Below are 9,790 nucleotides of genomic sequence, written 5' to 3'. Positions count from 1 at the left end.
AAATAAATAAACCTTACTAACTCCAATCTCAATTATTTAAGGATATGGTTTGTTATGTATTCAATGAACATTTGGTAAACATTAGTATTTTGCTGAAATGGTCATATTACCTGCTAACAATATCTTCTGTGCTCACATTAGAGTAATTTTTCTTACTTTTCTTCCCTTGGTAACAAAGAGAGATGAATTATAATTATTCCTACATGTAAATGTTTATCAAATGAAGTTTGCTGCCTATTATAGGAATACAAATATTACAGTAGTTGAATAACATATCTGGGACATATTTTCACTAGGAATAGAAGAAGAATAAATAAAGCTCAATAAAACATGGTAATACTGAAGAAATTGTTTGCATTCATGTGTTCATTTGTTGCTAGCATACTTTTTTTTTAGTTTGAATTCCTAATTTACACAGGTACATTTTTAATGGACCAAAGTGTAAGACTATTTATTTATTTTAAAATATTTATCCTCAGGTAAATGCTAAAATAACTAGCAAAACCTCACAAAGGACTAAAATAGCTCTGCAATAAAGGCTTATAGTCCAGGCTTCAGTGCTTCCTTCATAGAAAAAGCAGGCAGATGTGCCATTTTTCCTCTCCATGGGGAGAGGAATATATCTGAGAGATCAGGTTGTCTTTTCTGAGTGACGTTGTCAGTACCTGGTACTCCAGAATTCTAGGTGCCAGGACCAGTTTAAATCTCAGCTAAACATAGGAGACTCCCGCTGAAATGAGCCAGAGAGATATATGAGCATCTTATCCAAGCAGAATGATCTTTCCTCTCTACCATAAAGCCTGATTTTGAGCATACTTACATACCTCTGTAGAACATTTGGCTATTTAACCATTTGAGAAAATTGCATAAAAATCCGATGGTGTGTTTTGAAGAGAAGTTTAATCTCACCTTCTCTAATATTAATAAAATTCCCTTCTTCCTTCTGAAATTAACTCCCCAGAAGATATTTACAGTGTGCTTCTGTTTTGTTACCTGACGCTGCTAGCCCCTCCTCTATTTTAGTTTAGCTAAGCCTTCCCACTTTAACACTATTCACAGGCCAGCGTATCTGTTTCTCATCTCTATTTGTCTCTGTCTCTATCTGTCTGTCTGCCTCTCTGTTATATCTCCTTTCACATGACACTAGACTCTGCAAAACCACCCCCCCTTGGAAATGAGACTACTTCCTGTTAAGTGATCCTGGGGTCTATGGCATGTAAAAACAACTGAGAACAATGTAGTGTGTTCTGTTGTAAAGATACATAAAAGCCATAAAACACCAGAGCAGGGGGTGGGGTATATGTGTATGAGTAGGAGAAGAGGATGCTGGGTTTTGCGATGTGCTGTTTCCCTCTAGATCTGTTTTTTAAAAGTCACTTCTGGCCCTTTGGCCAATCTGCACTTAATTACCTGTTCCTGCCCTATTCCCCAGGCAGAGTGGCCAGTCTATTCCCCATTCCCTCTGCGAGGCCCAGCTCTGGGGCTGAGCCGATGCATTACAAAAGCCTTGTGGACCGAAAAAAATGTATGTGTCTGATGGGATTTTCCCTAAGTGGTCAGGATGCCAACCACAGTCCTGATCATTTTAAATGGCTTGCGATCTGAGGATGGGGAGATGCTCATTAGCGGCTGTAGGAGCCCGATATCAGGAACAGATTGAACCAAGATGCTCTGCCAACACAAGCATTAATAGAAAAGAGCGTGTCAATAAAAGTTCCCAAGATGAAGCCATAGAATGAGGCACTTATGGACGATTATAAACATTTTGCCCCGTGGTGACTCTCCTCTATCAAACCTACTCCAAGCCTGATAAGCGCTGCCTCTTTAGGGGTCATTAATTTCCCTGAAAATTTAAACAGCTGTCACTTGTGATCCTCCTCAGGTGCTCATGTGGGAGAGATTAGCCTGTGTTTATAAGCCAGTGTGTTCATTAAGCGCCTGCCCATGTGGAACCCCCTCCACAGGCCTGCAGATCGCCCACAGATAATTGGGGGCAGCAGCGAATTACACAGAGGCATTGCAGGCAGCAAGAATGGTGTGGCCTTATTAATATCAGCTGGGGAGAGTGCACCATTTTAATGATTTCCAATAAACCAAAGCAAGCCCTCAGAGTTTCACAAGCATTTGGGCATGACAGTTAAAAGGACTATACAGGTTTGGGTTTCCTGTAGCTACTATAACTTCTTTCTCATTAACACTGAAAATCTTGGTTTAACTCTTTGCAATGCAGTGATTCTTCCGTGGTCAGCTTCTAAGTTCAAGTTACTTCTGGTACTTTTAATGCCTACTGCATCTTCTGGCAGATTTAATGGCTGTTACAGTAAGAAATAGATACCTCATGAAGCTATGTGGCTCCAATGCAGCACATCTGGGCTGTGTTTCTAAATCAAGATACTCATGTTTTAAATAGCATTCTCCAATTATATAATCTTTTAATGAAATTTGGTACACCGTATTTCTGTATTCTTGGACATTAATAAGTTCTTGTAAACTAATAAAAAATGTTATAGTTTAACATTTTTAACAGGAGTTCAAAACTTGCTGAGAAGTCTTTGTTTGGAAGAACTTTAAATATATTGGACATTTTCCAGCCCAATCAACATGTAAAGAAAAGATGTAGGGACATTTTAAAAATAGATGACACTTTTTTTTTTTTAGTAATAGAATTCTATAAGAGTAGAAATATTTCCAAATACCTTTTTCAAAATGCTGTCTCCATTGCAGGATTTGCTTTTGAAAAGTAATCACTCATCCAACTTCAAATCCAACAGACAGACTGTATGTGTTTATATTTTTAAAAAATCTTCTTGGGAGGACACTATGGGCAGTCATCATAATCACAGTAAAAAGTTTGGCAAATTTTACACATTTAAAGAAATATATTCTGTCTTTAAGTTCGACAGTTCTTTTAAGAACTTTGCCGTGAGATAACAAGCAAAACTTTGAGAGCCAAAGACTTTCTTGATTTTTCCTACCTCATGCAGTATATTCTAAAAATTCCATTATTTTAAAAAGGCTTATTTCTACAGAACTTATACTTTTGACATCCTATGTCTTGAAGGGCATCTCTGGCTTTCATTTCTTTGCTACCACACTTGGCTTATGAATGAGGCAGGAAGCAGTCCCTTGTACAGGGCTATCTCTGTAAGCTTAACCTTGAAGTCTTATATTCTAGTAGAGGCAGTGGCTTCAGCAATGGCAATGACTGTATTATACAGTTGTATAAAGCATTGTTTTATTAAAGAATTTTTGTACTATTGAGAATCTACCTTCTCTGTTTCATCTTTCCTTTGATAGCTTATAAAAAGAAGTAGTTCTTTGTGTATTTCATTTAAACAAAATCTGACAGATACTATAAGCTGTGCATGAGGGAATATTACTCTGCTCATCCAACTCATAGCAAACCTCTTATACTTCATAACGTGATCTGATGGTTGATTGGCCAGATCTTTAACAATGCTTCTATGCACCTTCCAAATCTATTTGTTGATAAAGGAGTGCTTTGTAGCTTGTTCAGTAAATTGATTTCTATAAATTGTATCATACATTTTTATTAGGAAGAGAAAGTGTTTCTCCAATTGTATGTGGCTTTCACTATTAACTAAGGAATCACAGAAGTGGCTCCTAAATACTGATCATTAAGTTTAGTAAAATGTTATAAACTGGTGGCTTGAGGATAGCATGGCTTTAAACATTGCTGAAAAAAATGATTATGCTATATTTTACATGCTTACATCATGAGTTAATATCTTAATGTACAATGTGCCTTAACATGAGACTCATTGTGGCTCATTGTGTGATGAAAATTGTGACTGTTCATTGTTAAAAATAATGAAAGAAAACCCATATTTCAAATAGCGTTCTTGATAATTTTGAAGTTTTCAGACAGATCTTCTTACACAGGACTAGACGGTTTTTTAAAAATATATAATGTGGCTGATTAAAAAATAATACTAGGAGCTGAAATACTGATTTTGCCATTTTCTGGTGGTTTGCTTGTATTTAAATTACTAGCATTTTTCAATCCATGGGTTATTTGCTGAAACTTTTTAATCTACTTGACATTTTGTGAGGATAGATTCATTCAAAACCCAATAATTTTTAAATTCATTTAACTGGATCCACAAAAATTATAACAATAGAATACACTGGAAACAAGCACATGAGGCAGTACATTGCTGTCACCCCTGATGTGGTTTGAAACTAGTCCCTTTTTTATTTCTAGATATCTTGCTCATTGCATGTGGTAGAAGTCTCTGCATACTGACTGAATAAGGGGAATGGTGTTGATCCATGTAACAAAGTGTAGTTACTTTCTTATTGCTTAGATAAAAGATAAAGTTCTAATATTTTTCCCCACACTATAACAAATTATCTTCCTTAATGCCACTTTGGGGGCTACTCCTGGAGAGAAGAGTATCTTTGCCTCTCATTCTTTTACCAAGCTCTGGCTCTGGCCACCAGAGAGTCTTTGTGACAGGATGGGCAATGATAGACTTCGGTTAGAGGTTTTCTGTCTTTGTGGATCAGCTTTGATCTTAGGAGATAAAAATATATAATCACAATGTAAATCTTCTGGTGATACTCCTATTGCTATATCTAAAATGAAAAAAAAGTTGGAGGTTTGAAAATATTTATTATTGGAAATATAGTAAATATAGCTGAATGCTGCATATTCCATGTATATATATGTGAGGGAGAAACTCAGTTTTTTAAAAGACTTCTAAGATGATCTGGACTTGCCTAAATAAAGTAAGAGATTCCCCAGGGAGCAAGTGCCATCTGTGTTCTTTCATTTTGTTTACACTAATGAACAGTGAATGGAAGAACCCCCCTGCCCATTTCAGACTCATTGAAAGACTCCCTTTTAAATAGAATATGGCTTTTATACAATAGTAGAAAACTTTGTTTTCTTTCTGGCTGCTTTGAAAGAAAAGACCCAAGACTCAGGTGTATATATGAAATATCTTACTTTTTAAAAAGTGAAATTCAGTTAGTAACTAGACTGTTTTGTGTATTCAAAGAACAGAAGTAGTTGTTTGGGTAGGGGTCCTGTTCACCCTGATGGACACACTGATAAGGCAAAAAAGTACTCAGGAGGGATGAACCTATATCCTGAGGGTTAGAAGGAAACAACTGGATCTATATTTGGAAATTTTTTATTTTTTAATTTTATTTTACTTATTTTTATACAGCAGGTTCTTATTAGTTATCTATTCTATACATATTAGTGTATATATGTCCATCCCAATCTCCCAATTCATCCCACCACCAACACCACCACCCCCCACTTTCCCCCCTTGGTGTCCATATATTTGTTCACTACATCTGTGTCTCTATTTCTGCCTTGAAAACCGGTTCATCTGTACCATGTTTCTAGATTCCACATATATGCGTTAATATACGATATTTGTTTTTCTCTTTCTGACTTACTTCACTCTGTATGACAGTCTCTAGGTCCATCCAAGTCTCTACAAATGACCCTATTTCTTTCCTTTTTATGGCTCAGTAATACTCCATTGTATATATGTACCACATCTTCTTTATCCATTCATCTGTCAGTGGGCATTTAGGTTGCTTCCATGTCCTGGCTATTGCAAATAGTGCTGCAATGAACACTGGGGTGCATGTGTCCTTTTGAATTACGGTTTTCTCTGGGTATATGCCCAGGAGTGGGATTGCTGGGTCATATGGTAATTCTATTTTTAGTTTTTTAAGGAACCTCCATACCGTTCTCCATAGTGGGTGTATCAATTTACATTCCCACCAACAGTGCAAGAGGGTTCCCTTTTCTCCACACCCTCTCCAGCATTTTTTGTTTGCACATTTTCTGATGATGCGCATTCTAACTGGTGTGAAGTGATACCTCGTTGTAGTTTTGATTTGCATTTCTCTAATAATTAGTGATGTTGAGCAGCTTCTCATGTGCTTCTTGGCCATCTGTTTCTCTTCTTTGGAGAGATGTCTATCTAGGTCTACTGCCCATTTTTTGATTGGGTTGCTTGTTTTTTTAATATTGATCTGCATGAGCTGTTTATATATTTTGGAGATTACTCCTTTGTGCATTGATTCATTTGCAAATATTTTCTCTCATTCTGAGTGTTGTCTTTTCGTCTTGTTTATAGTTTCCTTTGCTGTGCAAAAGCTTTTAAGTTTCATTAGGTCCCATTTGTTTATTTTTGTTTTTATTTCCATTACTCTAGGAGGTGGGTCAAAAAGGATCTTGCTGTGATTTATGTCGAAGACTGTTCTTCCTATGGTTTCCTCTAAGAGTTTTATAGTGTCCGGTCTTACAGTTAGGTCTTTAATCCATGTTGAGTTTATTTTTGTGTATGGTGTTAGGGAGTGTTCTAATTTCATTCTTTTACATGTAGCTGTCCAGTTTTGCCAGCACCACTTATTGAAGAGACTGCCTTTTCTCCATCGTATATCCTTTCCTCCTTTGTCATAGATTAGTTGACAATAGGTGTGTGGGTTTATCTCTGAGCGCTCTATCCTGTTCCATTGATCTATATTTCTGTTTTTGTGCCAGTACCATATTGTCTTGATTACTGTAGCTTTGCAATATAGTGTGAAGTCAGGGAGTCTGATTCCTCCAGCTCTGATTTTTTCCCCTCAAGATTGGTTTGGCTCTTCGGGGTCTTTTGTGTCTCCATACAAATTTTAAGATTTCTTGTTCTAGTTCTGTAAAAAATGCCATTGGTAATTTGATAGGGATTGCATTGAATCTGTAGATTCCTTTGGGTAGTATAGTCATTTTCACAATATTGATTCTTCCAATCCAAGAACATGGTATATCTCTCCATCCGTTTGTGTCATCTTTGATTTCTTTCATCAGTGTCTTACAGTTTTCTGCATACAGGTCTTTTACCTCCTTAGGTAGGTTTACTTCCTAGGTATTTTATTCTTTTTGTTGCAGTGATGAAGGGGATTGTTTCCTTAATTTCTCTTTCTGATCTTTCATTGTGAGTGTATAGGAATGCAAGAGATTTCTGTGCATTAATTTTGTATCCTGCAACTTTACCAGATTCATTGATTAACTCTAGTAGTTTTCTGGTGGCATCTTTAGGATTCTTTATGTATAGTATCATGTCATCTGCAAACAGTGACAGTTTTACTTCTTTTTTTCCAATTTGTATTCCTTTTATTTCTTTTTCTTCTCTGATTGCCATGGCTAGGACTTCCAAAACAATGTTGAATAATAGTAGTGAGAGTGGACACCCTTGTCTTGTTCTTGATTTTAGAGAAATGATTTCAGTTTTTCACCATTGAGAATGATGTTTGCTGTGGGTTTGTCATATATGGTCTTTATTATGTTGAGGTAGGTTCCCTCTGTGGCCACTTTCTGGAGAGTTTTTATTATAAATGGGTGTTGAATTTTGTCAAAAGCTTTTTCTGCATCTATTGAGATGATCATATGGTTTTTATTCTTCAGTTAGGTCACATGGTGTATCACATTGATGGATTTGAGTATATTGAAGAATCCTTGCATCCCAGGGATAAATCCCACTTAAACATGGTGTATGATCCTTTTAATGTGTTGTTGGATTCTGTTTGCTAATATTTTCTTGAGTGTTCCTCTGAAATTTTTGGGAAGAGTTTGAGAAGGATGGGTGATAAATCTTCTCTAAATGCTTGATAGAATTCACCTGTGAAGCCATCTGGTCCTGGACTTTTGTTTGTTGGAAGATTTTTAATCACAGTTTCAATTTCATTACTTGTGATTGGTCTGTTCCTATTTTCTATTTCTTCCTGGTTCAGTCTTGGAAGGTTATACCTTTCTAAGTGTTTGTCCATTTCTTCCAGGTTGTGTATTTTATTGGCATAGAGTTGCTTATAGTAGTCTCTTATGATGCTTTGTATTTCTCCGGTGTCCGTGTGACTTCTCCGTTTTCATTTCTGAATTTATTGATTTGAGTCCTCTCCCTCTTTTTCTTGATGAGTCTGTCTAAAGGTTTATCAACTTTGTTTATCTTCTCAAAGAACCAGGTTTTAGTTTTATTGATCTTTGCTGTTGTTTTCCTTGTTTCTATTTCATTTATTTCTGCTCTGATATTTATGGTTTCTTTCCTTCTACTAACTTTGGGTTTTGTTTGTTCTTATTTCCCTAGTTCCTTTAGGTGTAAGGTTAGATTATTTATTTGAAATTTTTCTTGTTTCTTGAGGTAAGATTGTATTGCTATCAACTTTGCTCTTAGAATTGCTTTTGCTGCATCCCATAGGTTTTGGATTGTCGTGTTTTCATTGTCATTTGTCTATAGGGATTCTTTGATTTCCTCTTTGATTTCTTCAGTGATCTCTTGGTTATTTATAGTAATGTATTGTTTAGCCTCCATGTGTTTGTGTTCTTTTATGTTTTTTTCCCTGTAATTGATTTCTAATCTCATAGCGTTGTGGTCGGAAAAGATGCTTGATATGATTACAATTTTCTTAAATTTACCAAGGCTTGATTTGTGACCCCAGATGTGATCTATCCTGGAGAATGTTCCATGAGCCTTTGAGAAGAAAGTGTAATCTGCTGTTTTTGGATGGAATGTCCTATAAATATCAATTAAATCTGTCTGGTCTATTGTGTCATTTAAAGCTTGTGTTTCCCTATTAATTTTCTGTCTGGATGATCTATCCATTGGTATAGATGAGGTGTTAAAGTCCCCCACTAGTACTGTATTACTGTCAATTTCCTCTTTTATAGCTGTTAGCATTTGCCTTATGTATTGAGGTGCTCCTATGTTGGGTGTATATATATTTATAATTGTTATATCTTCTTCTTGGATTGATCTCTTGATCATTATGTAGTGTCCTTCCTTGTCTCTTGTAACAGTCTTTAGTTTAAAGTCTATCTTATCTGATATAAGTATTGCTACTCCAGCTTTCTTTTGATTTCCATTTGCATGGAACATCTTTTTCCATCCCCTCCTTTCAGTCTGTATTTGTCCCTAGGTCTGAAGTGGGTCTCTTGTAGACACCATATATATATGGGTCTTTTTTTTGTATCCTTTCAGCGAGCCTGTGTCTTTTGGTTGGAGCATTTAATCCATTCCCACTTAAGGTAATTATCCATATGTATGTTCCTATCACCATTTTCTTAATTGTTTTGGGTTTGTTTTTGTCGGTCCTTTTCTTCTCTTGTGTTTCCCACTTAGAGAAGTTCCTTTAGCATTTGTTGTAGAGCTGGTTTGGTGGTGCTGAATTCTCTTAAAGGTTTTGATTTCTCTGTCGAATCTGAATGAGATCCTCGCTGTGTAGGGTAATCTTGGTTGTAGAGGTTTTGATTTCTCTGTCGAATGTGAATGAGATCCTCGCCGTGTAGAGTAATCTTGGTTGTAGGTTCTTCCCTTTCATCACTTTAAATATATTGTGCCACTCCCTTCTGGCTTATAGGGTTTTTGCTGAGAAATCAGCTGTTAACCTTATGGGAGTTCCCTTGTGTGTTATTTGTTATTTTTCCCTTGTTGCTTTTAATGATTTTTCTTTGTCTTTAATTTTTGTCGATTTGATTACTATGTGTCTCGGTGTGTTTCTCCTTGGGTTTATCCTTCCTGGGACTCTCTGTACTTCCTGGACTTGGATGGCTGTTTCTTTTCCCACATTAGGGAAGTTTTCAACTATAATCTCTTCAAGTATTTTCTTGGGCGCTTTCTCTCTCCTCTCCTTCTGGGACTCCTATAATGAGAATGTTGGTACATTTAATGTTGTCCCAGAAGTCTCTTAGGCTGTCTTCATTTCTTTTCATTCTTTTTTCTTTATTCTGTTCCACAGCAGTGAATTCCACCATTCTGTCTTCCAGGTC

The sequence above is a fragment of the Eschrichtius robustus genome, chromosome 9, assembly GCF_028021215.1.
Source record: "Eschrichtius robustus isolate mEscRob2 chromosome 9, mEscRob2.pri, whole genome shotgun sequence".
In the NCBI taxonomy this organism is placed as follows: domain Eukaryota; kingdom Metazoa; phylum Chordata; class Mammalia; order Artiodactyla; family Eschrichtiidae; genus Eschrichtius; species Eschrichtius robustus.
The sequence above is the reverse complement of the archived record's forward strand: the minus strand, read 5'-3'. Positions refer to the sequence as shown.